This window comes from Macaca nemestrina, chromosome 9, assembly GCF_043159975.1.
Source record: "Macaca nemestrina isolate mMacNem1 chromosome 9, mMacNem.hap1, whole genome shotgun sequence".
Lineage (NCBI taxonomy): Eukaryota > Metazoa > Chordata > Mammalia > Primates > Cercopithecidae > Macaca > Macaca nemestrina.
Window position 1 is genome coordinate 8568786 of NC_092133.1, and position 27718 is coordinate 8596503.

General features: G+C 51.8%; 1 protein-coding gene and 1 pseudogene across 5 annotated transcripts in view; one reads left to right on the forward strand and one right to left on the reverse strand.

The window, feature by feature from the left end:
• Positions 1 to 324: 324 nt before the first annotated feature.
• LOC105470307 (small ribosomal subunit protein bS21m-like) lies at positions 325 to 1574 on the reverse strand (annotated as a pseudogene).
• A 5010-nt stretch (positions 1575 to 6584) lies between these two features.
• The window catches only part of LOC105470205 (C-terminal binding protein 2), a 172599-nt gene continuing 151465 nt past the window's right edge, over positions 6585 to 27718 (forward strand). For 2 of the 5 annotated variants that reach the window (XM_071068952.1, XM_071068959.1), the window contains exon 1: positions 7044 to 7281. The gene's annotated coding sequence lies outside the window, so the exon portion shown is untranslated. Of the gene's footprint in view, positions 6774 to 7043; positions 7282 to 7646; positions 7739 to 8710; positions 8958 to 27718 lie in introns of those variants that run through there. The other 3 variants (XM_071068955.1, XM_071068956.1, XM_071068953.1) reach the window with 3 other exon arrangements.

Here is a 27718-nt window from a genome sequence, read left to right on the forward strand (position 1 = left end):
TCTACCATCCATCTCCTGTTTTGTTTTTTTGGGGTTTTTTTTGAGACGGAATCTCACTCTGTCCGGTTCAAGCAATTCTCCTGCCTCAGTCTCCCAAGTAGCTGGAACTACAGGTGTGCACCACTACGCCCGGCTAATTTTTCTTTTTCTTTTTTCTTTTTATTGTATTTTTAGTACAGACGGGGTTTCACCATGTTGGCCAGGCTGGTCTGGAACTCCTGGCCTCAAGTGATCCACCCACCTCAGCCTCCCAAAGTGCGGGGATAACAGGCATGAGCCACCACGCCTGGCCATCACCTCCTGAACTTTTGCATCTTCCCAAACTACAACTCTGTACCCATTAAACAATAACTCCTCATTGCCCCCTCCTGGCCCCTGGCAAATGCCATTCTACTCTTACACTTCTTTAGACTCAGTTTCTTCTTTCATTTAGTAAAAGAGGGTCCATTGCTGACTAACGGGATTGTTTTCTGTATGTGGAGGCCTTCTTACCAACATGTGATTGAGTTTATTGTAGAGAAAGGTAATAGGAAATGGGATTGTTCAAAGAAATGAGATGGAGACAAAACTGGATGAGGGTTTCATACTGAGTGTCCCATCCGCAGGCCTCAGCAGCCCTGCCACCGATCTGCCCGATTCTTTCGCATCAAGAAGTTATCTTGCGAGCCATTTCCATGCTGTAGATCTGCTGGGCCTCTCATGGCTTTCCCTCTGTCGCCGGTGGCATGGCTTCTCATAACACCGCCGACGCCTAATGTCCTCAACGAGCCCTTCCATAGTTAGGATTCTGTTTAGGGTCCTGTATGCACTTTCCTCGTTCCCTTCCTGTGCCATCACAGTCCTGGCGATGACCTTCAGATGTTTGGCCATGACTTTGGATTTAAGTCTTTACTCTGGAGAGCCTGGCGCGCTCAGTACCTAGTGGACCTTGGGATCAGGAGCTTTTGACCATGAAGCTAATTCTGGTTGGAGCTGAATCATTTCCTACGATAATGGAGCTCTTTCCTCCATGTGCAGCAGCTGCCGGGAGGCTGCCATTCCATCTCTGTCCCATGCTTGGTCATTCTCAGCAGTAATCCCATCGTGGCCTCACTACTGGTCCCACTGAGTCAGTAGCCTGTGTGATTCCGGCTTTAGTTACCATTGCTGACTTGTCTGAGGTCTGCATGTCACGGGCCTGCCCTGCTGCAGTGTAGGAAAATTAACATTCCATGGGTGGACTCACTGCACATGCAAGGCGGTGGCCTAGTGAGAGGCCAGGGGGCTTCTTAGACTCATGTTCGTTTCTATGTGACTCCATGGGCTGACAATGAAGACTGCTTGGCTTTACCACTTTGTGTTCTACGGTGCAAGGATGGGGTCTTTTTAATCTAAATGAATGTAATCAGAACCAGCTACACAGTTTGTGGGGCCCAGTGCAAAATGAAGATGCAAAGTCCCTTGTTCAAAATTATTAAGTCCGGGCCCAGTGGCTCATGCCTGCAATCTCAACACGCTGGGAGGCCGAGGTAGGAGGATCACTTGAGGCCAGGAGTTCAAGAGCAGCCTGGACAAGATAGCAAGACATCATCTCTACAAAAAATTAAAAATTTAATAAAACATTTTTAAGACGGTGACAGCAAAGCCAAGTTCTCCCTTTAGAGCATAGGGTCACATGCCTGGGAAACCAGGCTCAGTACCTAATCTTTCTGGGAGTTTCACCTTTCCCACAGACAACTGTGGAATCTTAATCCCTACTTCACAGTATTATGAGGCTTAAATGAGATAATACTTGAGCCAATGCAGTTTCCCTGGGATGCTCTCTCCTTGGAGATAGTGACCAGCTGGGGTTAATCTCTGTATCCAGGGTCCAGCCTGGGCCAGGAACGGAGCAGACCTTCCTTCAATGTTTGTTGAGTAGTAGTTGCACGGTATGTTTGCTGATTTCTTCTGGATGTTACAATACAGATTCACTTGTGTCTGTGGATCAATGTGTTTGCTTTTGTTTTCCTAGGACTGTAGTCACTGTTTTTCAAAAGGGCTCAGGCAGAGTATGTGTGTGTGTGTGTTTAATTAAAAAATAAAAGTGATGGGCTTAAACCCAAATGCCAATTAAATCCTGAAACTGACAGCTTCAACCACTCCGATCTGCACCCCTTGCTGCGTACGTAGGGCATGAGCACAGTCTTGCTCTGTCGCCAGGCTGGAGTGCAGTGGCGTGATCTCGGCTCACTGCAACCTCCGCCTCCCTGGTTCAAGCAATTCTCCTGCCTCAGCCTCCTGAGTTGCTGGGATTACAGGCGCCCACCACCATGCCCAGCTAATTTTTGTATTTTTTTAGTAGAGATGGGGTTTCACCATGTTGACCAGGATGGTCTCGATCTCCTGACTTCATGATTCGCCCGCCTCGGCCTCCCAAAGTGCTGGAATTACAGGAGTGAGCCGCCTTGCCCGGCCGAGCCTAGGATTTTTAATGCATATTTGGAAAGGGCCATGGCATCTATAAAGGCAATATGTATTCACTGATTTGAATTAAGTATGAATCATATAGTGATTATATTATAGCCAAAGAGAGCACTGTTATTCTATAAAACATTGCAGCAAAATTCCCACTTCCACTGAGGACAGCAACTGAGAGCTTCAGATAATTGTGGTTCTGAAGTGAGCTGAACCCTGAATAACAGAGATAGGTGAGTAACAATACAGTTAAGTCCAACTCCCAGTAACTCTCGCTGCACAGACCCTTGAAATACTCAAGTGCACACAACTAGTCCATTTTATTGCACAAAACAGTTACAATAAAAGGACCCACTATTATCTAGGGCCACTATCTTTTTTTTCCACAGCCATTGGTTCCTGGAAATGAAATAGGAAAGATAGGAAACTGAGAAATAAGAACCTCGGTTAGAGGTCTTTGATTGTAGCAGGGGGAGGCATGCTGTGATGTAGCCGCAGTCCGGTCCCACGGGCCTTTTTCAGCCCCTGGGTTCCTATAGACATCAGAAGTGCTCCCGAGGAGGTATAAAGTAGGGAAGGAATTATGCCTTCCTGTTTAAAGGCTGCCAGACGGAAGAAAATAAGTGCCTTACAAACTCAATGCTCCACACTGGGGCTGTGGATCTCTCTTTTTTTTCATTACTTTTTTTTCTTTTTTTTGAGATGGAGTTTCACTCTTGTTGCCCAGGCTGGAGTGCAATGGCCCAATCTTGGCTCACTGCAACCTCCACCTCCTGGGTTCAAGCGATTCTTCTTCCTCAGCCTCCCCAGTAGCTGGAACCACAGGCATGTGCACCATGCCTGGCTAATTTTTTGTATTTTTAGTATTTTTAGTTTCACCATGTTGACCAGGCTGGTCTCAAACTCCTGACCTCAGATGATCTGCCCACCTTGGCCTCCCAAAGTGTTGGGATTACAGGTGTGAGCCACTGCGCCGGGCCAAGGGTTCCCATTTCTCCACATCCTCCTCAATACATGTGTTTTTTTTTTTTTCTCTTTTGTTGATAAAAGCCATCCCTGTGAACATGAAGTAGTAACATGGTGGTTTTGATTTGCATTTCTCTAATGACCAGTAAGGCAAACCATCTTTTCATGTGCCTACTGGCCGTTGGCCATTTGTCTACCTTCCTTGGAGAAATGTCTACAGAGTCTTTGGCCATTTCTGAATTGGGTTTTTTGTTTGCAACATCTTAAAAAAAAAAAAAGTATGAAATAATTCACATGTTGGAGGCAAATGAGCATCACATTTTAAAATGCAGGTAAATTGAAGTGAGAAACAATTTTCAGCTCTTAGGATGCCTTGCTTTTAATGTTTTCAAAACAAATAATACATTAATAATACTTTCTCTTCCGGGCGTGTGGCTCACACCAGTAATCCCAGCACTTTGGAAGGCCGAGGCGGGCCGATCACGAGGTCAGATCAAGACCATCCTGGCCAACACGGTGAAACCCCGTCTCTACTAAAAATACAAAAAAAAAAAAAAAAAAAAAAAAAAATTAGCCGGACATGGTGGCGGGCACCTGTAGTCCCAGCTACTCAGGAGGCTGAGGCAGGAAAACGGCGTGAACCCAGGAGGCGAAGGTTGCAGTGAGCCGAGATCGCGCCACTGCACTCCAGCCTGGTGACAGACTGAGACTCCGTCTCAATAATAATAATAACAAACAACAACAATAATACTTAATGCAGTGTAATTATAATAATAATGATACTTTCTCTTTTTTTGAGACGGAGTTTCGCTCTGTCGCCCAGACTGGAATGCAGTGGTGCAATCTCGGCTCATTGCAACCTCCGCCTCCCTGGTTCAAGCGATTCTGCTGCCCCAGCCTCCCAAGTAGCTGGGATTACACGCGCACGCCACCAGGCCCAGCTAATTTTTGTATTTTTTTTTTTTTTTAATTAGAGACGGGGTTTCACCGTGTTAGCCAGGATGGTCTTGATCTGACCTCGTGATCGGCCCGCCTCGGCCTCCCAAAGTGCTGGGATTACAGGCGTAAGCCACCGCGCCCGGCCAAGAACATATTAATAATACTTTCCAAGTCTGAATTCAAATTTATAGAACGCGTGAAAGTGAAGGAATGATACGGAAAATCAGGCTTTTTGTGGTTTCTTCCTGAGAAGGCCACTCAGAACCAAAGACTTCTGTGAAATAAGGAAGCAGAATATCTTTATTTGTAGTTCTTATAGTTTATGCCTAAGAAACTCGGAAGAACAGGTACTGGTAACCTGGTAGCCCGGCGGTGGCCGCGGTTTGTTTATAGCCAAAACCTAGTTGAGGCGCCATGCCCTTGAGGCAAAACTGCTGAAGAGGGAAGCGCCCTGAAGATCAGTTTGTGGAGATCCAGGGTTGCCAGAAGAAAAGACAACCGTGAGTGCATGTGCGAGGATATTCCTCTATGGAAGCGCAGCCCGGTGCGCCCCTCAGTTGGCCTGGCCAGGCCCTACGAGGGCCACGCGAAAACCGTGCGGCGGGATTCTTAGTGACCGCATTACGTGGACCTGCGGTCAAGAAAGGCCTGGTCCGCGCTGCCCTCACAGGTAGGCGGTCTTCAATCACGTTTTAAAATCTTGTTGAGTGATTAAGCTATCATCTATAGTCCCGGCCCCTCCACTGCAGGTCGCTCAGGCCGCACCTGGTGCACTTTGGCAAACAAGCCCCGCGGCGGGCTGGGGCAGGATTTAAGAAATGTTTAATAAAGACTGGGAGGCCTGGAGCAACGCTCTTTGGGATGCAGAAAAGGGTCGCGCGGCTCAGTGGCCTCTCCTCCGGCCCCCTGGCCCTGGCTCTAAGTTTCCTCGGCTCTGCAGGGCTCGGGGCACTCAGGGATGGAGGAGGCCACACGGGGCGGCTGGGTTCGCGGAATGGCGGTCCCTGCGGCCTCCAAAGGCCGGACCCCAGACCCCTCCCACTCCTTTCCTGCTCGACATCTCAATCCAGTTCCTAATATCTCAATAGGGTTTTTAAACAAATCGATCTTAAGGGCTCAGTTCAGCCCACCCAGGGATTCTGGGAGGATGCACGCCGAACTCAGGGTAGTGAGAAGAGAGTTTGGGGGGCCCTGGGGCACAGGGAGAAGACCCCACACTCCGCGGCCACCAGCTCCCTTCCGGAGACGGCGCTCGGACGTCGCGGGTCACAGGCGGGGAATTTAGCCCAGGTGCTCGTTGGGCCGCGAGCGGTCGCTGGGCCTGGTTCCCCAGGCTCGGTGTGCAGACTCCAACCTCGAGACGTCAGGACGGCGTGAGCTCCGGGCCGCCGCGCAAGCCTAGGACCCCGAGCCGCGGGCCCCCACGCTGCAGCGCGCCTCCCTCCTCGAGGCCCGGGGCTCCGACCCAACACAGGGCTTCTCAAATGCCCCTGCGAGATACAGGCAGCAAGAGGGAACCTTTTCTTTCTTTTCTTTTCTTTTTTTTTAAATGTGTAAGAATGTTTTGCTTCTTTTAGGGCACAGCACTGCTGCAACTTGCAGCACAGAGGGCCCCTTCCCTGCGCACCCACAGCGGTCGCCGCCTCTCCGGCACGGTCTCCCGGATCTGGATTTGGGGAGCGCAAGTGCCCCCTGCGGCCGGCCCGCGCCTGACCCCGCGGGCCTGAGAAGGCAGAAGCGGCCGGTGCGGGGGCCCAGGAGGAAGTTGGAGCCCGGGGGCCGGGAAGGGGGCTGGTCGGCGCCGCTGGCTGGGCGGGGCCCCACGGGGCCGGGGCCACCCGGGGCTCGCGTTTCCCCACGTGGCCGGCAGCCCGGTACCCCACGTGGAAGGGGCGGAGGAGGATGAAGGGCGAGGGGAGCAGCGGACCCCGAGCCACCGCGACAGGACCCCGGCCCCTGCTACCGAGGCCCCCGCGCTTCCCCAGGGCCTCCCGGGCGGGGCCGGGCCAGGGAGTGCCCGCCGCACCCGGCCCCTGGCCCTCCCGCCCGCCGCGCCTGTGTGCACTTTCGCGGAGCCACTAATCCCCCGAGAGAGCCGATTTGTAGTGAGGAGTATCTGGAGGGGGCGAGGCCGGCCCATGTGGGGTTGTGTCATTGGTTTGCAAAGAGAGACCCCGCCTTTGCCCCCCCCCAAAAAAGGAGCGAGGAGTGAGCGAGCGGCGACCCTCACCTCGCCTCCCGCCTCGCTCCTGCGCAGCCGGCGGGCACCGGGAGCTGCGGCCAGCGCCGCTTCTTTCCTTTCCTTTTCTCTCCGTTTTCCTCCTCCTTCCCCGGAGGAGAAAACAAATAAAGAAGAGCAAATAGCCGGGAGGCGCTCGGCATCCAGGACGTTCCCTCCCCCGATCCAAGTTGGAATTAGCATCCTCTCGGGGGTGAGCGCGGCGCGGGGCGGGCGCGGGCCGGGGACCCCCAGCGCAGCCCCCTCTCGGCGGGCGGGAGGGCGCAGGGCCGGGACGCGGGGGGAATTGGGAACCGGGTGGGCGGAGGAAGGGGGTGGGGTGGGTGGGGAAGTAGGAAGAGGCTCGGCGGCGAGGGGAGGAGGTGGAAGGGAAGGGAGGGGTAGGGTGGGGAGAGGAGGGGAACGGAGGGAGGGTGGGGAGGGCGGGAGGGGGAGGGGCGGGGAGCTGGAGAGATTAAGTTTTTGTGTGTGTGTCCCTGTGTGCGTGTGTCATTTTAAGGTGGCTCGGGAGCGGCCCGGAGGAGCCGGCGGCGGCCCGAGGAGCGAGGGACCGAACCGGGAGCCATGCCGCGCTGAGGGGGGGCCGCACAGCCGCCGCCACCGCCACCGCCGCCGGGTGGGGTGGGAGGGGCGGGAGCCGCCGCCGCCGCCGCCTCCAGGGTGGGCGCCTTTCGCCGTGGACGCCGACCGTCCGGGACGAGGTAAGGGGGGCCCCGGGGGAGGGCTGGGGCCGCCGCCGCCCCCGCCTCACCTGCGGCCGCGGGCTGGGGGCGCCGCGCCCGCGCCTCACTGCGCCACTCAGGGAGGAGGAGGAGGAAGAGGGCGAAGGACACGGAGCCGGCATCCGAGGACATCTTTGGTCCGTGCCCCCGGCCCCGCGTCCCCCCTCAGCGACCGGGGGTGGACGCTGGCTCGGGGGTCCCCGCCCGCCCCCGCCACCGATTGCGCCCGCTGGCCGCCGTTTGCGCCAGGATTTTTGTTGTTGTGATGAGAGTTGATGAATGCGAAGTAGGCGGTCACCTTCCTTCCCATCAGGGTTGGAAAAAAAAAAAAAAGAAAGAAACCCCGAGCGCGGCGGCGTCCAGAGGGCAGCGGCGGCGGCGGCGGCGTCTCGGCGACGGTTCCCTGGTCGCCCCCGGCTCCTGCTCCCTGAGCCCGGTGGGTGCGCGCTCGGGGGCCGCCGGCGACCCAGGCCGAGCGCGCGACGCGCCGCGGGGACAATACGGCCGGATCCCCGGGGAACAGGAGTCCGAGCGCGCCGGGGTGCGGCGGGCCTTGCGCCTACGAGGCGGGGGGGGTGGCGAGGAGAAGAGGGGTTCCATGGGGAAGTCGGGGCGCGAGCGGCTCGCGGTCCCCAGGGGCGCTGCCCCTACCGGCGGGGGATCCCGCGCGGCGCCCCGGGAGCGCAAGTGAAAGACGGGAAAGGAGGCGAAGTGGAACCCTTTTGTTTTGCCGGCCCCGCATTGTTGGCTCCTCCGGGCAGCCGGGCCACATCTGCTGCCGCTGCCGCCGCCGCCACTGCCGCGCGGGGCTCGGCCCGCCAAAGTCGCGGCGGGGCGGGGGGCCTGGGCGGGCCGGGCGGCGGGCGCGGGCGGGGGCCGGGCGGGCCGGGCATTTCCTCTGCCCGGCCGCGCTCCCGCGGGCACCACTTCCTCCTCGCCCGCCGCCGCCGGGAGCCCGGCCCGCCCGCCTCCCCCACCTTCCCCGCCCGGGCCGCACTTTTCGGGTGGGGCGAATCAAAAAGAAAAAGTTTAGCAGGAGGGGCCGGCTAGGGCGCGCCCCGGGCGGCGGGGATCCTGTTCGGCGCGGGGACAGCCGGGCCGCCGCGGTCCCTCCTCCACCCAGCCCTCCGCGGCGCCGGACGGCCCCGCGCGGCCGAGGGGAAGCGCCTTTCTTTCTCTCTCTCGCGCTGCCCCCAGCGCCCCGGGCGAGTTGGACAGAGGCGCGCGGGAGCCGGGGCGTGCCTGGGCCTTTCTCCGGCGGGAGGCCCAGCGGCGTGGCGGGTCGCCTGCAGCCCACGCCGCGCCCTGGGGCTCGGAGGCCGCGGGCCCAAGAGCTCGGCTCGGTCACCGCGGGCCGCGCCGAGACACACACGCGCGCACACACTCCCTCCCGTGGCTCGCTTTCCGCCGGCGACGACGGTCGCGGACACGGAGTGAGCGTGTGCGCGCGAGTGTTTGTGGTTGTCCCCCCTCCCCCCGCCCGGTACTTTTTCCGGAGGCGGCCCAAGCGGCAGTTGGCTGCAGAGGACCCCACGTTTAGGATTTTATAGGGAAGAGGAGGAATTTTTCGTAGAAATCCCCGCTCTGCGTGCTCGCGGTGGAGGCTGCTGGCAATGGCCTACGTCGTCACACCGGGCTTTCTTGCCCTGTCCGGGGTAAACAATCCTTCTGTGTATTTACCCCCTTTTTTCTTTAAAGATTGGAGATCGGGTTAAGTTCTTAGAGAGTCTGATGCGAGTGGCTGGAAGGATAGACAAGAGAATTCTATTCTATAAATATGCATTGGGAATTTAAAATGCTAAACGCCTTATTTGCAATTCTGTTGGATATTCTAGAGACTGGTATATTTTTATCTGACATGGATAATTTTGAGGGGACGTTATATTTTGGGGAAGTTTACAAAGTGATTCTTTCTGCCTTTCTAACTTGGGCGAAATATATCGACTCATACCACTCTTTCAAAAAAGATAGCTTTCTCTGCTAGGTGTTTGGGTTCGAAGACAGTTTAAAAATTACCTCGTGTTCAGTACCTAAGATTGCTGTTTTGCCTCGAGGGTTTTCCAAGTAGAAGTGGGTAGTTTTCGTGTACTTTGAGGATTCTGAGGTTTTTAACCTCCCCCCGCCTTTTTTAAAAATATAAATCTTTTCTATTTTGAAGTAATGAGACTTTAAAGGATCTTATTTTTATAATCACTTGATTTCAAAGGATACTTCTTACAGCAATTATAAATAGTCAAAATGCTAATTAAACATTTTCAGTCATAGCTGCTTTAATATTGAAACAGAATTTTTTTCTTTAGCAGAGACTGTATCATAGAGTTGAAACACTAAATATTCTTTTGTCTGGCATCAGATATCTGAACTGCTCTGACATTCTCCTGAAAAACCCCTAGTGCCCTTTTTATTGCCCCCAAAAGAAAAGTTAATGAGATGGTAGATTTCAAGCAAAAAAAGCAGGCCCTCTTTCTTGCAAAATATGCTTAGAGTTGCCATTGAAGTTGGATGTTAGCCGTGAATGCACTTGCCTTTAATGAAACCAGTTTAATCGTTCACACTTGATCAAGTATAACACGAGCAAACAAAGGAAATAAGCCAGCATATTTCTGTAGAGTGTAAGTGTTGATGTTGGGTCACCCCCTCCCCCCACCCTGCCCCCCGGTAAAAAGGAGAGAGGGTTGAAGGCAAAGGGAATTTATGGCGCTGATTGGTTTTTTGTGCCCCAGGGGTAGGGGACCCCAGTTACATCCCTTTGGAAAGCAGTTATTAGAGGGAATTAAAAGATCTTGGGTTTGGAGCTTGTTTTGAACCTGACTAGGTAGTTTGGGTTTAATTCTTTTTCCTGTTTAGAAAGATAAGGTAGAGTGCCCGAGTCCCACCACTCTTTTTTTTTTTAACCCCAACTTGACAACCCCCTCTCTAATTGTACCTTAATAAGAGTCTGCAGGTTGAATGCAGAACCCTGTGAGTTATTTACGGTTTCTCCTGGGAGCTTTGAAACTGACCCTTGAATGGGTGTTCTCCTGCAGGGAGGAGCAGGGTGAATTACCTTTTCTTAACTGATTTTAAAAAGCCTTATTGTCCCTAAAAATCATTTCCTTGCATGAGTTGCAATTTATGTGTGGAACTGTATCATCAATTCAGTGAAGAGATACTCGTAAAGTATGTCTCTCTAAAGTTCAGAAAGTAAGAACGTTTGGCTACTTAAAAACAAACACTAGTGCCATTGTAAAAACACACCAGTGACATACTTGGTGAGATATTTTGGCCTTTTGAGACTGGGGCACACCTGTTCCTGTCCCTGCCAAGTTGTGTGTGCTTTCCCTGCCATTGTTAATCTGGTCGTGTACACAAGATGAAACAGTAAAACTTGCTATCTGTATAATTATTAACTAGTTTGTCAGTTACCCTTTCAGAGAATAATCAATAACTTTGCTCTTAACTTTTAAAATTCTGGATATTTTACTTTGTAAGTCTGGAAAGTGTTTCAAAGAGAGATTAAATGAAACAAACAGCAACAACAAATGACAAAACCAGAAAATCAACCTGCAACTTTTTAGTTTCTGAGTAACTAACGACAAGGTAAAGAAATGATGACTGTATGTAGTATGTACTGAACAAGCAGTGCACTGGATTTTAAAATGATATTTTTATTGCTACCATTGCCGTTAAAATACAAACGGCTCACACTAGTGAAATCCTTGAGATTCACGGATTGAAAGAAAACCGAAAAGGGGACACCTCTGAGGGAGCAGCCCTGCTGAGATCTAGCCCCAGAATGCCATTTGCCAACAGTTCACTAACATCATGAATCATTTTTGAAAGCAAAGTTATACCCTTTGCACTTAACGCGTTCCCTCAATGGAAAAAATTTAAAGAGTTTACAGCAATGGTAGAATGGTGGCCCCAGTTGTCATTTTTTACCACTGTCATTTCCATAGAGAGGGGCTGTCGTCATAATGTATGTGCGTGCAGCCTGGGTCCCTCTGTTCATCTATCAGGGAAAAGCAGCAGCCCTAGTGTCCTGTGGCCCTGAATCAGGCCACAAATATGTATTCATACAGCTCATGGTGGGAAGGGACATTTATCAGTTGGGCAGGGCACAGCTCAGGTAATATTTCCACTTTGGGATGGTAGGTCTGTTACACAGGGTGGAACACATTTTTGTAGTAACTAAAAAATAGGAGGGCAGTTTGTCCCTGGAAAAAGAAGTATTTGTACTTAATAAAAGTGACCCATGTGGTGAAATCTCGGGGTGTCTTTTCCCCCAATTATCTTTCTGTGAATTGCTAGGTGAGGAATGCTTGTGTGAACTTTCCCTGCTGAAAACTTTTAGTGGGCACATGAAATGCTGGAATGAATACCTCTTAGAGACTGCGCCACCCGGGCAAATATCAGTTTTCTCCCTTACAGCTGGTAAGCATGTCCTAATTTACACTGCTGTGAGTTAAAGTTACAGCACTCCTGGAAAGAAGGGAAAATGCAGGGCGTCTCCTCCCCACCTCATCTTTTGAAGTTAATTTTCATTCAAGTCTGTGTTTGATGGAATATGTATCAAAGACTTATGAAAGGGTTTTTCTTTTTCAATCCTATCTCGGGGTTTGGAAAATTATATTTAATAATTGCTAAAAACTTCAGAACCATTTTAAAGGTGTTCAGTGGCTCTTTTGATCATGATTTAATGGAGAGTATCCAAGAGCCATCAATGTGACTCTAATGATATTCACAAATGAATGTTTGGGCATAATCTGGAGTTTGCTTTTAGCTATCATTATTAATGTTTAAAGCCTAAATTATGGCTGCATTTGGGCATTCAGAACTTCGCCTGTGAAAAGAAGGGCTTTGCACATTGTGTAAAAAAAAAAAAAGGGGGGGGATTCACAAATGAATACAGAATGTACAATAGGGAGAGAGCCAGGCCATTGTTTGTGTGGAATGTTGACCATGGGAGCCAAGGGCTAGTTTCGCCTTCATTCTTCTAACTGCTGGAGAACGCAGAAACTTCAGGAGCTGCGCACAGGATGGGAACCAGGGGCACATTCATCTGTCTTTGCCGGGCATGGAGATTTGGTCTGCCCCCTTTCCAGAGTTTTTCTTAGAAGGTGGTCTTTTCTGGACTGCTGAGGAACGTCGTGGGCTTTCTCTTCTCAGTAATCTGCTTTTCTGAGGAACGATTTTAACAGCAGATAGTAGAGTTCCTCAAGGAAAGTGTAAACAGACCTTTTCTACCCCCTCGAAATGTGATTTTAGGAAATGATATTCAACTTCAGAAAGGAGGCATCTTAAGTCACAGGAAGAAGTTGTGTTTATTTTTACTCCTCTCCTGACTTTAAAGTAGTCTTTAATCTGTTGGTAGCATTAGGGGGAACGCAGCTAAAATAAGTTTTTGCTGGATGTTCATGTTTTGTGTAGCTGCTGCCATTTGGGAAAAAGCTCCTCCCCCATTCACAAAGCCCTTCTCCTTCCACGTGGGAGCTGAGGTCCCAAAGTGGAACCAGCTCTATAGCTTAAGGGAGGTGCATTCCTGGCCCCTCACTTTTTAACCCTCACCTTAAGTGGAATATGTAGATAATATGGAGATCATTAACCATTTTTGGTGTCTGAAGCCTGTTCAGTTTTTTAGCAACTACACTCGGTGAGCACCAGTGGCAGTTTGCATGTATATGTGCCTAGTCCCTCCCTCAGTGAATGTTTCAGAGGTGCCCTGCTTTAGCTGTTTACCTAACTAAATGTAACAGATGGTTGCCTAGAGTTGGCTTAATATTCACAAAAATTGTGATGAAATCGTTGGGATCTTATGAATGGGACAAGTGATGATTTTGGTTCTGTAGAGAATTGTGACTTTTGTCCTAGGTAATAATAGAGGCTTCGTTTCTCCCAGAGATCGGTTGGGGTTTAAAGGATGGGAACCCTGAGTAGCTGCTGTTGTCTGCCCCCATCCTGGTGGTGACCAGTGTTGCCTTTGGTTTTTGTTGCCTTCTGTGAGTCCAGAAAAACCCTGGAGGCGGGGGTGAGGGGGAGAGGGAGGGCTGGACTTTTCATCCGTGGGGTTCTAAAAATCCTTCTCACTTATAAAATACAAAAATATGTACCTTCCGTTGTATTGCTGATTTGTGCTTCCTCCAAAGCTCTCCTCTGATCAGCAGAAATGTGCTTCTTGCATTAAAACAAATTCTTAATTATGACTAAAAGAAACTGTCAGCTGCCTTAAAGATTGTCTGGAAATAGTGGCAATATTTCTGTGTCTCATTCCAGCCCACGTTGTGGCAGAAGCCTGGAGGGGCCACGTTAAAGGATGTGTCACAGCGACAGTGTGTGTAGGTCTTCCTGCAGCACAAGCGAACTCAGGGCTTGTAAAGTCCAGCTTATCGTGGCTGTGCTCCAGCCATGCCTGAAATCTGGCCTCCAGCAATCTGTCCAGGCCCAGGACAAACAAAAACTTCATTATGGAGTCACGGAATCTGAGGAAGTTTCTCTGGAAGGAACCGAAGACCTAGACCATGGAGGGAGATCAACTCCTCTGGCCTAACGGGGCTTTTCTTTTTCCAAGATGGAATTTTAAAATCTTACCTATAAAATTAGGCTAGCAAAGAATTATTTTATAGGTGCAAGTGGCCAGAGTCTAACCTGGAAATGATAGTGTTGTACCTGCCCCAGCTGTGTGTGTGGCAGGGGGAGGGTGGAGAGGGGAAATGAGAGATGAAGAGTTTGGAGGGGAAAACAGAGCATTCGAGGTTTCTCTGCTGGAGGGGGTGAAAGGCCAGGAGTTTGTGCACCTTTCCTTGTAAATGAACTCTAGCTGTGAGTTTATTCTTTTGCTGATGGATAGTCTTTAGTGCAGTCTGGAAGTGCAAACAAAGTCGGCTTATCCGCTGCTTGTTCAGGTCCAGGGAGGCCAAGGGAAGGGGTGGGGGTGGTTCTTGCAAATGCATCTGGATCCTGGACACCCCACTTGGGGTTGCTGCAGCCAGCTCCCAGGCCTGCCCACCTGGAGTACAGCCAGAGCCAGCAGCGGGCAGGGCCCGAGAGAGCGCTTAAAGCCATGTCTCAGGAACGGTTGAGGGAACTGAGAATGTTCAGCCTGGAGTGGAGACGCCCCTGGGGAGCCCAACATTGTCCTCCGTGTGGTCATGTGGCCTTACTCCGCTCGGAACAGGGAGGCCTTGCTGTTGGAGCTGCCGGGCCAGATGGGCTGCGTGGGCTTCTGGCACAGGCAGGACTTGGCTGACCATTGGCTCCCAGTGACGGCCAAGGCGCCGCAAACACCAGAGACCCTGATGGGAGACTCAGGCTTTGAAAGCACCTCCTAATGAGCTGGGGAGGATACTGTGTTTTCTTCCCAGTGGGAGTGACCAATAATCTTAAAAGTTTTTTCCCTTTCTCCAGACGTTCAGCTGTGGTCGGCACTCTGGATTGCTCTATCTGCCCTGCGGACTGGATAGAGCTAGAGGCTCAGGGTAGATACCCAGCTGACCCGACATTTCCTACCCATATTCCCTGTTCCCTAGTGTTTCAGGAGCATGCAGAGACAGACCTGATTCTTGTATATCAGGGCTTTCGGATTACGGAATAGAAGTCACACTAGGAGGGCAATCAATAAAGAGTATATTTTGCTATACAGATACCAGTATGCACATATAAGTGCCTACAAGTAAAATCTGGAATGTTTTTGATCTTAAAAACATTTCACAGTCATTAATCTTCACGACGCTCCTGCGGGCTGGGTAAATAGAGCAATTCCTATTTTATGCCAGGAAGAAATATTGAATTGCCTCCCCCAAGTCATAAAAGAGGCTGTTTTCCTCCTTGTTCCTGTGACTTGCGGTGTGGGGGGCCTGGGGCGCCGGGAACCCCTGCGATCAGCTCAGACTGACTCCAGGACGACTTCCGGTGTCCTGCGCGACCTTCTGCTGCGGGGAGGGCCAGCCCGACACACCTGGCCGCCTTCTACCTGGAGAGGGCGGGGTCTCCTGCATTTCCCGGACCGCGGGGGTGCCCCACCCTGCTGCGAGGACGGGCCTCCTGGCGTCCGGGCTTCCGGGGTCCCGGAGTTCCTGGCTCCCGAGCCCCAGGTGAAGCCCCCTCCATGCCTGGGGTCCGCCCCTCTCCTCCCGGCGGGTGGACCTGGAGGCTCCGCCCCCGCGGGCCCGAACACCTGGCGCCGCGGCCCCGCCCCAGCTGTGCCCTCTTCCCCCCGCAGGGCACCTGGCGGCCCCGCCCCGGCCCCTCCGCGGGTCGCGGTACCTGACACCCCCGGGCCCCCCCACCTCGCGCCTCGCCTTTTCACTTGTAAATGGAGCCGCTTCCCGCCGCGGGGAAGTCGTTGAGAGGTGTGAGAATGGGCCCTGCCCCCCGTGCCCACTTCCTCCTTCCTCCCGCTGGCCTTTGTGCTGAGCTGGCCCGCTTGGACCCCGGGCGGCGGGGATCCAGCTAGACGCCGCCTCAAGCCAGCGGGGTCGCCGGCGCCTCTCCGGTCCGCGAGGCACCGGCAAGGGAGGAGCCTCGAGACCACGCGGGACACCACGTTGGGCCCCTAGCCCGCACTCCAGGCTCAGAGCAGGGGCAGGGACCTGGTTGCAGCAGGTCAGAGCCGCCTCCACCCCGCAGCGGTCGCGGACTCCGGGCGCTCCAGACCTGGGGTCGTGGTGAGGTTCGTTGATTGACTGCGCGATGGTGGCTGAGTTGCAAGCAAACGGTAAACAGCGGCATCATTTCCACCAGACCGGCTTGGGATCTCGTCTCCTGGGCAGTGTTTGGGGGCGGCCACGGTTCGTGAATAACCTTCGAATCTGGGTGTTTTTCCTTGTAGTACGAATAGCGCAGTGGCAGTTGCTGTGGGAAACAGCGAGGGCCACTGAGACCTTCAGCAGAACTCCACGTCAAGGACGAGTGACATTTGCGCTCCTCTGCTGCGTTCTCTGCTGTTCACCCCGGCGGCTCTGACACCTGAAGCCTGGGAGGCTTCTGACTAGAGGTTGTCCGAGCGCTGAGTAGTAGGACGGTGCGGTCTGACCCGTTCCGTCTTGCACCCATCTTCTCCATGGAGGAATTTCTGCGTTCGCCTCTGTTTTGCAGATTTAATTTGGTGCTCCAGAAATTTATGCAGCCATTCAAGTGCGCTGTACCTGTTGTTCAAGTAACTAGAGAACAACCATTTCCTGAGCACTTACTTAGTGTCTGGCACCAGTTCGCTGGGCCATTGTGTGTTGTTGCGTTTCATTTTCACGAGGTGGGGTGATGTCTGAGGAGTCACTTGGGGGACTTGCCTGAGTGGGTTGGGCATGACTCCGTGGTGGGAGGAGGAACTCCTTCCTGCCTGGGGTGAGCCTCTTTCCTTGCCCACCCTGAAATTAAAGGTTCAGGGGAGGAGCCGTCCTGTTTTCCCCAGGAATCAAACGAGCTTCTCAGATAAAGGTATCTTTCTCTCAGGCCCAGACCTGTTTGATGAGTGATCATTTTGTTAGGAAGTCACAATCCAATGCCACGGAGCGGTTTCTAGATCATTTCCTGCTCTAGGACGTTTTACATTCACTACACTTTTGGAGAGAATCTTCAGAACAGCGTGGCTCCTGTTCAGAAGCCTGAGGCAGGCCCCATTGAATACATGGGTCAGACTCTCTGGATCACAGACTCGCTGTGTCCAGGCAAAGGCCAGACACCTGCCTTGAGATCGGCTCTCCGGGGCCAAAGCACAGGGCTGTCCTGGCAGAGGCAGAGGTGGTAGTTAGTCACTGTTTTACCAATGAAGAATCAGAGCCAGGGAGCTTAGGTAATTAAGTCTAGCTAGTTACTACCAACTTCACCTGCCTCTGGCTTCTCTGTGGCTGCCTGAGGCTGCTTGTGGCCTTTGACTGGGACACGGGAAATGTCTGGGGATGGCTTTGCCACGCTAACCAACAGACCTCTTCTTTCCTCCCAAGTTCAGTTTCTCCCTTGCCGTCATCTGTGTGTCTGATGCAACATCACCCCCCCCCGCACTCCAAGAGCGCAAGGGCACACTCTCCGGGGGTTCTGTGTGTGGCTTTCACAGTGCTTAGGGCTTCATGTGGTAAAGTTGGATTTAGTGGCCAGGTAACATTTTATCAATAGGTAAGACTATCAATAGGTAACACCATGTTTGTGGTCTGGGATGGCATGATCGCAGCCGCCCTCCACCCCCCACCTCCCTCCCCAACTCTGGTTGCCTCTGGCTTTCAACTGGAGCCATGTGCACACCTTAAATAGGATCTGGTTTGTGGGTTCCACCTTGGGGAGTTGGGGGTCAAGAGACAGGGAAGATGCTTAGGATTTCTCCTAGCTGGGAGTGTCTGTTTGCACCACTCCTGTGAAAAGCGGGGAGAAACTAGATTTTGCCGGATGAACTTCCTTTGGGTTGTTCCCCTGCATTTGTGTGGTGTGAGCCTTAGAAAGGAATTTGAATTAATACTCCTGAACAAAGGGAACAGCCTTCTTTTCAAAGAGGCTATCAGAGAACTGAAAGGGAATGGCACAAAGTTGGGTGTGTCTTCAAATCCAGAGACCAGCCCTGCTTGGGTGAGCTTGGGTGATGAACTCACCGGGAGAGTACCCGGGGCAACCCTTCTCTTCTTTTTGTGAACACGTGTGTGCTTGTGAGCGCATGTGTGTTCTGGAAATCTCGGTCTTCACTGGGGCTCCAGTGGGGCCAGGGGTGGTGTCCCTCTGCCTCCATCTCGGCCTTTGGGTTCTGCTCTGTCTTGTGGATGACTCAAGGAAGTGCTGGGAGGAGTCTCTTGACAAATCAGTCATGTGAGGCTGGTGTCCCGGCTCAGCTCCGGCTTGGGTAGTGATTAGAGGCTGCCTATTTGAAGTCCTCCCTGCAGTCTTTAAACAGGTCTCCATTCTGCTTCACTCCACCTGGAAGAGGGTGGTGGGGCCAGGATCATCCCCCGGCCAGCCCTCTCCTCTCTTGTGTTGCCTCATTGGGACACTGAGAAGGGGGAAGCTGCTTTCTCAGAGGCTGTTGCTTGGCAAGTGGACATGGCGTCTAAGCATGAGAATGACTGCAGCGTGCAGGTTCCCGTGAATGGTCATTTCCTGCGAGCCAGGCCTTGTGAGTGGTCTTCCAGAGCCCGTGTCGTGTCTGTGGTGTGTCCCCTGTCCTGTTCCAGGTTTCAGAGATCCTTTGCGCTGGGCAGAAGATCCACCGAGCTGGCATCCAGGTTCCTCCAGCAAAACACGGCACCGTGGTGGACCTGCCGCAGCTCTGAGGCCAGCGAGCCGGTTTTCCCCTCACCCTGTTTCCCAGCCCTGGCATCTGCAGAGTGTCCGTTCTCCTCGCTCCTCCACGGCGCGTGCTTTTCGCTCAGGGTTGAGGATTCTTTTTCCTCCACTTGCACACATCCTTCTCATTTCTCAACTAAGCCCAGGATTAAGAATGAGGCTTCAACTGACAAAAGCCAGGAGAGTCACAATTGAAGTTGGAATTGTGTCTGCAGCGATGTCTTCCTTGGCGTTTAAGGAAGGCCTCGAAGAGTGGGGCATTTTTTTCTATCCTAAGTTGGCCACATGGCTCCAAATAGTGGGCAACGGAAGACGCCTCTGTGGTGAACTGGGGAGTGTCTTAGCTGAGGATCTCATGTCCGCAGAGGATGAAGGGAGGGGGGTTAGGACTCAACCCAGTTGTGCTTTTGGGTCCCTGGTTGTGTCCCAGCCAGGCCTGAGAGCTTAGAAGCAAGTCCCATATGTTACTTGACCCCTCAGAATAGTCCTTTAAAATATTTCTCGGCAAGGAAGCTTCTTGTAAAGGAGTTTTCTTCCCCAATTCTCTTTGTCTTCTAGAGCAGCAGGCAGGGTGGGAGGGGAGCCTGGGTTCGCTGTGGTTAGTGGGAAGGGGCTGCAGCAGCACTTGGACCACCTTCGTGGTCACGCCTGTAGCTGAGACTTTTGCAACCTGGTGGTTACTTGGCATGTCAGGGGCCTGGCTCAGATCCAAAGTTTTGCTCTAGGGGCCCCAGCAGTGCACTTTAAAAGTGCTGAGCTAACTGCTGTGCTCACTTTGGTGGCTGGTAACAAGAGAGGTCTCACTGGAAGGTCGTGAATGTCATTCTTCCTTTCAAACACTGAGGCTGTGTCCAAGGAGAGATGGGCCTGCCCTCCTAGAGCTTAGTAGAGGCAATGAGATACAAGGGGGACAGACTGTTCAAGGAAGTGTGGCAAAGAAGGGATGGAAAGAAATGCTTGACTTCTCTCCCACTCTGGGAAGCCTTTGCAAAGGGCTTCAGTTTCTGAATCTGTAAAATGAGGGTAAGGAGAGGGTGTGTTGTAAGGATTCAGTGAGGTAATGTTTATAAAGCCCTTAGAATGAGCCTGACATATCATATGTGTTTGTTAAATTTTTTTTTTTTTTGAGATGGGGGTTTCACCGCGTTGCCCAGGCTTGAAGTGCAGTGGCACAATCACAGCTCACTGCGGCCTCGACCTCCCGGGTTCAAGCAATTTTCCCATCTCAGTCTCCCAAGTAGGTGGGACTACAGGTATATGGCACCACACCTGGCTAGTTTTTGTATTTTTTGTAGGGATGGGGTTTGCCATGTTGCCCAAGCTGGTCATGAACTCCTGAGCTCAAGCAGTCCTCCCTCCTTGGCCTCCCAAAAGTGTTGGGATTACAGGTGTGAGCTGCCAAACCTGTCATGGTGCTATGTTAAAAATTCCTGGAAGATGTCATGCCCTGTGGTAGGGAAGGGGAGTGGCTGGTAGGGCTGGCTTAGTTTGGGAACAGCCATCTTCTCACTGATTCCTGGGGCCAAAGCAATGAACTGAAAACTGTTCACAAGGTTAATTTTAGTCTGTGGGCTGTTACTGCGTATTAGGTCACTCCAAGAAATGCCCAGTAAAATGTTTACTTTCTATTTAAGACCTACTTTCTCTTCCTGGAGAAGGAAGAAAAAACTGCCTTGCCTGATGGGCAGCCAGGGTGGGGGCCCAGAGCCTCCTGCCCCAGCCACCCTGCCCAGGTGGAGCCTGTTGAGAAGGGTGGCTCAGGTTTGAATTCTCCACTATTGAGAGCTCAGTATCATCCTTATAGAGTACATAAAACACAGTGAACATGGGCATGACAGGCCACATTCCGAAGAGCATATTTGTTCAGGAAAAGGAACTGCGTCTGCCCTTCCCTCTGTGCACATAGTTCCCTTCATAGCTCCCTTCACCCTTCCAGGTCCCTGAGGAGTGGGTGCATTTGCCAGACAGTGACCAGGGCTGTCAACTTGCTTGGTGGCATCCTGTTTGGTTTCTTGTGGGTGCTCGGTCAATAGCAGCTGTGGTAACTGGACCAGGTGCAGCTGGGTGGCAGATTTGCTGGGAGTGTTTGAGCATGTTCCTGACCCCAGGCCCTGGCAGTGGGGTGGTAATTAATCATCTCCTCCTAGGATGTTCATTCACAGATACTGACTGAGCACCCACTAGGGGCCAGGTGTAGTACGCATGTGCGTGGAGCATCACCGAATGTCTTCCAATTGAAATGTTCAAATATTCTTTTCTCCGCCCAGCCAGTGTTAACTGCGCTGTGCTTCTGTGAGGCTACAGGTGTGGGTATAGGTCATGGGCATGAAATGGTCAGGTGGGATAAGGAAGGTGCCTCTCCAGCAGTTTGTCATCTTCAGGGTGTGCTGGTCATTTCATGGACCAGCAGTTTCTTTGGATTCAACTCATGCCGTTAAAAATCTCACTTGGGGGCCAGGTGGGGTGGCTCATGCCTGTAACCCCAGCACTTTGGGAGGCCGAGGCAGATGGATCACCTAAGGTCAGGAGTTTGAGACCAGCCTGGCCAACATGGTAAAACCCTGTGTCTACTAAAAATACAAAAAATTAGCCCGGTGTGGCAGCTTGCACCTGTAATCCTAGCTATTTGGGAGTCTGAGGCAGGAGAATTGCTTGAACTCTGGAGGCAGAGGTTGCAGTAAGCCAAGATTGGGCCATTGTACTCCAGCCTGGGTGACAGAGCAAGACGCTGTCTCCAAAACAAGGAAAGAAACAAAAAATTCACTTGGGGCCAGACATGGTGGCTCACGCCTATAGTCCTAGCACTTTGAGAGGCTGAGGCGGGCCAATCACCTGAGATCAGGAGTTCAAGAGCAGCCTGGCCAACATGGCAAAACCCCATCTCTTCTAACTGGTTTTGGAGAAATTGGCTTTGCAGATTATATTTTAGTCTCTTCTAGAAATGCAAACATTAGCCAGGCGTGGTGGTGTGCACCTGTAATTCCAGCTACTCGGGAGGCTGAGGCAGGAGAATCACTTGAACCTGGGAGGCGGAGGTTGCAGTGGGCCGAGATCGTCCCATTGCACTCCAGCCTGGGCGACAAGAGCGAAACTCTTTCTCAAGTTAAAAAAAAGTCTTACTTGGGAAAAGCAAAATGGTCCTTGAAAATGCCCTTGGGAAACCACCCATGCTGGAATGCAAGGGCATCTCAGTTGGCCAGGGACCAGGGGTCTGGGGCCAGAATGTCATATTCCTCATTTGCAAATCCTGGAGAGTGCACAATAAATAAGATGTGAGTGCATGTGGGAAGTGCTCCCAGGCTAGCTGTTTGTTACCATTATTTTTATTGGGGACGGTGGTACTGGTGGTGGTGGTGACAGTAGGATTCATGGCAATCCCACTAGTTATGGTGGTGTGAATGTCATTGAGAAAGACAAATCCTCCCGTCAACTCTGCCTTCTTCCTCCTAGTAGGGAGTGGCTGTTTGTGCCTTGTTTTATCAGGAGGGAGCAGGTAAGTGCTAGCATCCCTCTCGCCTCCTGCCCTGCCCTGCCCTGCCCTGCCCCAAAGGACAGCAGATACCTTTAATATTAGGAAGCTTGGGTGGGCTCGGTTTTCACCAGTGACTCAGTCAGTCCCCAGAGAGGGTTGGGGGTGCTCAAGAGGATGGCTTCTGGAACAGGGTGGGTCCCCAAGACACCCCTGGCCAGGAGTCTCCTGAGGGCCCCCCTTCTTCCCAAAGGAGAAGCCCTAACATCTGTATTTTTAGCCACCTCCTCCAGGGGGTGCCTGATGCAGCCAGCCCGAAACCTGCCAACAGCAGCACACAGACTGGCTTTCTTCAGAAGCAAACCACTCCCCCAACACACACCCACACACTCGAGTCTAGTTATTGAACATTTGGCATGAAAAATGGTTGAAGGAAGATTTTATATAACTGAAATAACCCACTAAATTGTTTGAAACTTGGAATATGGATTTCTGCTGTACTCATCCTCATTCTTTGAAAAGGGATTCTCCACCCTCCAACATTACCAGGCATTCCTAGGACAGCAGAGAAATGTCCTGGGTGTCTGTTAAAACTGGAGCCGGTTCTGTATTCAGATGCACTTGACATTTCACCCTTGACCAGGCAGCAGTGTGTATTGAGATGAGGCTGGGCAGTGTCAGAGCATACCTGCTAGAGAAGAAATTGGTTGTGCAGATTATATTTTCGTAAAATCTGAACCGCTCAGTGAAGCACACTATTACAATCTGTGTACACACAAAGAGGGATGCCACGGAGTCGATGTTTTTAACACTGGCCCATGTGAGCGAGAACATGGATCAGCAAAAGGTGCATTTACCTCCCTCTGCAGGCAAATATGCTTAACCTTCAGGAGCGCCCCTGAGGCCCTCACTTATGCCTCTAGCCTGTTTGGTCATGATGCAAGCCGATTTGGGAGTGATACCTACCGTTTTAGAACTGAGAGTGAACCTGTTTTATGGCAAATCCTTTTTATCTTGATCGGGGCATTTATTAATTAGTAGGCTTCAGCGAGGCTGATAACCTGGCTTGTTTCTGTTTGCAGAAGTACTTTGTCATACATTGGCTTATTTTATTTTTAGCAACAACCCTGTTGTGAGGCAGTGATTATTTCCCACTTGAGGAATTGGCAAGCCGCGTGGACGGGACTCACAGTTAATTAATGATCGAGCGAGATCCGAACTGGTTCTCCTCCACCAGTACCAGGCTGTCTAGAGAATGGTTGTGTATTCAGAGAACCCTATTCTAGGGATGAGCGGTGTGTACAAATTTGAAGGCCAGAAGGGAAGCAGGAGAATCCAGTTTCAAGAGTCTGGAGCCTTTGGCGGGAGTCCCCCGTGTTGAAAGGTGAACTTGAAAGAGTATCCATGGGTGTCCTTAGATGAAGAAGGATTTAAGGGACTCTTTTTGCCCCTTGATACAAGGTTTGTAACTGGGGTCTGGGGCAGAAAGGAATTGCTCTTCTTGGTTTGAGTGACTGCTTTCTGGGGAGCATCTGGGTGCTTTTTGAATTGCATGCAGAGCCATTTACGGTGAGAGAAATTATGACCTGACTAGTTGGCCCAGGGCTAGGTGTTCTGGGGCTCTGTATTGAGACCTCTATGCAAGGAGCTTATCTGCTTGAATGTGGAAAGTGACTGTCTTTGGGGCCCTGGCAGTTTCTTTTGGGGCCGCTTTTGGACTTGAGTTAGCAAAGAAATGACATTGTGATTTATGCTGTTTATGAAGAATAGCATGCCTATCTGTTTTCACACAGACATCTTAATAGAGATTAAATACAAAATAAAGTGGAATGCATGAGCGGGGATATTCCCATAAGCAATATTGTAGTTTTAGGCAGTGTAATTATGTTTTGTACACTTCCCAATTAAGCAGTTATGCATTACTGGGGAAACTACCTTGTGGAGATTTAGAAAAGCTTTAGAATTTAGTAAATCAAATAAAAATAGGTACACAATATTTTAGACACAGGATTTAAACATGTTACATGGTGTGATAAGGTAACCCAGTTTGCACTCATTTGCCAGAAAATAATGCAGTGCCACTGAGGTGAATTTTTGTTTTTTTGTTTTTTTGTTTTTTTTTGAAACGGAGGCTCACTCTAGCCCGGGCTGGAGTGCAGTGGTGAGTTCTCGGCTCATTGCAACCTCCGCCTCCCAGGGTCAAGTAGTTCTCCTGTCTCAGCCTCCCGAGTAGCTGGGATTACAGCACCCCCAGCTAATTTTTGTGTTTTGTTAGTAGAGACAGGTTTTCACCATGTTGGTCAGGCTGGTCTTGAACTCCTGACCTCAGGTGATTTGCCTGCCTCGGCCTCCCAAATTGCTAGGATTATAGGTGTGAGCCGCCACGCCCGGCCGATTGAGGAGAATTTCTTCTTCTGAACATTGCCTGTGGAATAAAGGTGCACCCCTACTGTGTGCAGGATGTCTTGAAGGGCTGCCGGGCTACAGGGAAGAAGAGCAACAAGGGTTTATGTGGAGTTCAGCTAAACGGTGGATTTCTGTGAGCTGGGGTGGGCAGAGGTGGCCACATTAGGTTTGGAGTTAGGCTGAAGGGAGTGTGCTGAGGCTAAATGTGGGAGAGGGAACCCAAGGTAGGAGCCTTTCAAGCTCCCGTGTCCTTTCAGCTCCCATGTCCTGGCCACTAAACTACGGGAGGTAAGGGAATGATTTTCCCTGAGTAAACTGTCTGAAGTGGAGCTGCGTCTCAGGGAGCCTCTGCGAGCGTGTGCGTCACAGAACCCTTCCTCCTGGTGTCTTCTGGGGGTTGCTGATTTTGAGGAAGCCTGGTGGGGTGTGTGCTGGCTCAGCCCCCCCTCAGTTGCAAAGCTCTTGGGGGCTGCAGAGGGATTTCACAGTTCCCTGCATAGAGCAAGTCATTTAATTTTATCATTTGCTTTTTGAGAAGGATCAAGTTTTCAAAATCCTACGTAGAAATAATTTATATACAGTAAAACACCCTTTAACGTGCAGTTCTGCAAGTCTTGACAGTCGAGGCATAGCCACCGGGTGGTTGCGGAACCATCCCATCACCAAGGAAAGTTCTCTGTGCTCCTTTGGAGTTCATGCCTCCCTGCCCCCCACTCCCAGCCCCCAGCCACCACTAATCAAATCACTCCTTTTTGATAGTAGAAGGACCAGCCTAGGAAGTGTGAGGAGTTTGGTGAATGCTGGTGTGAGACGCCAGTAATTTCCAGGACATTTGTAATATCCAAGGATTATGCATGAGTCCCAGGGGTGCTCTGGTCACAGCAGATGGACTTGGCTTGGATGACACCCCCCTCCCCAGTGCCATCCTAGGGATGCTTGAGACTCCAGGAGCTTGGCTCGTCTGGACAGGTCGGACCAAAACCCAGTCACTGCAGTGTGAGTCTTGCCTGAAACCGGCAGATAACCACCTCCTCTGCAAAGTAGGCAAACCGCTCCCCCAACCCGAGAGTGGGCAGGGCAGTTCTGGGCCATACTTGCAGGCCCTGGTGCATCTAAGGCCATGCCCCCTGGGCTCCCCAGGGACACGCACACAACAGCTGCCTCTCCACACCGTGTCCCACCAGCCCCTGTTGGAAAGTGCCCGGGAACAGGTGCCTTTTCGTCCACCATAGCCGCTGGCTCCAGGTCCAGAGGGACTGTGAGTGACTGCCAGGCCATGCTGCTTTCTCCTTTCTCTGTAGGGGAGTGGCTTTGGAGGGAGCCGGGCAATGTGCTTGTGTGTTTGCCGTGTGCTCGCTGTGTACTTGCCGTGTGCTTGCCATATGCTTACTGTGTACTTACTGTGTGCTTGCCATGTGATTACCGTGTGCTCGCTGTGTACCTGATGTGCATTTGCCATGTACTTGCTGTGTATTTATTGTGTGCTTGCCATGTGCTGACTGTGTGCTGTCTCCCTGCTTGCTGTTCCGTGCTCCTGTGACTCCTGGGTGGTCAGGGGCAGTTGAGTGCCCTCAGGTCCCCATTTGTTTTCCTGAAGGTAAGAGGCCAGTCAGGACGGCCACCTTTTTGTGGTCAAGAAGGCTGGTTTGTGGAAAACCCAGAGGAAGGAGAGCTTCTGAGGCGGGGAAGGTCAGCTGCCCCGGAGGCTGGTGCCGGCCCGGAGGATAGACGGCCACGTTTGCGATCCTGGGCTCCATTCCCAACCCCGCCAGCTCCTTGTGTGTCAAATAGGATGCTAGTTCCTCTCACAGGAGGAGGTAATGAGAAGGCGCTGGAGGCTGGTGCCCAGGTGCCCGGCAGAGGAGGTGCTTGGCAGGAAGTCCCATTGCACTCTGGGATATGAGCTGCCACTGACTCATCGCCTCATGGTTTTTGTTTTTATTTTTATGTTATTTATTTATTTGTTTATTTATTTATTTATTTTGAGACAGTCTCACCTGTTGCCCAGGCTGGAGTGCAGTGGTGTGATCTCGGCTCACTGCCACCTCTCCTCTGCCTCCCAGGTTCAAGCGATTCTCCTGTCTCAGAATAGCTGGGATTACAGGCACTCTGTCAGGCCTGGCTAATTTTTGTATTTTTAGTAGAGATGGGGTTTCACCATGTTGGCCAGTCTGGTCTCGAACTCCTGACCTCAAGTGATCCGCCTATCTCAGCCTCCCAAAGTGCTGGGTATGCAGGCGTGAGCCACTGCGCCCAGCCACTTCATGATTTTTAATATTCTTTTTTTTTTTTCTTTTTTTGAGACAGGGTCTTACTCTGTTACCCAGGCTGGAGTGCAGTGGTGTGATCTTGACTCACTGCAACCTCCACCTTCTGGGTTCAAGCGATTTTCCTGCCTCAGCCTCCTGAGTAGCTGGGATTACAGGTGCCCACCGCCATGCCCAGCTAATTTTTGTATTTTTTGTAGAAATGGGCTTTTGCCATGTTGGCCAGGCTAGTCTCGAACTCCTGACCTCAGGTGATCCACCCACCTTGGCCTCCCAAAGTGCTGGGATTACAGGCATAAGCCACTGCACCCAACCCTTAATATTATTTTCTTTCAGTTGGGAGAAACTTGGAATGAGTCTTAGAATTTGTGAAATTGTTAAGTGGGGATCACTGCATTTGCTGATTTTCTGGTCGTTGCCTGAAATGTCCTTTTGGAGCTCATTCTTTGTCCCCTTCCCTCATCACATCAGTCAGGCTGAGGGCAGGTGGAAACCGCAGTGATCGTGATTGGCCAGCCCTGACTGGCGTTCCCGTGATCTCGGAGCATCTTGTGTGCATGCATTTGCAGTATGAGAAAACCCTTTGATGTCTTTGAGCTCAGACCAAATGTGACCTTGATTCCTGGCCTGAAATTAATGTCTAAGCATTCTTGGCTTCTTCTGGGTGGTCGTCTGTGAATAAACTGCCATGCAGTGAGTATGATGGAAACGTACCCGCCAGGACATAGCTTACCAGATTTCAGCGGGGCTTCCCAGTGTAGTGTGAGGACACTCGGGTGCATGGGTTAGTAGCTGAAAGGTGGGTGGACACCCCAGCGTGTCCTCCTTAAGGGTTCAGGGACAGTTCAGCAAGGGTTGGGGAAGGGGTGTGCTAGACGCTGAGTGGAAGTCGTAAATGTGTGTGGCCACCGGTCTGCTTTCGGATGGTGATGAGAACAAAGTTCTTTACTGTCTGGAAAGGTGATCTGGGGACCTTTTCACAGGTCACCAGCCACCTGTGTTCTGTGTTGTGCAGCTGTGAGCACAGTAGGGCCGC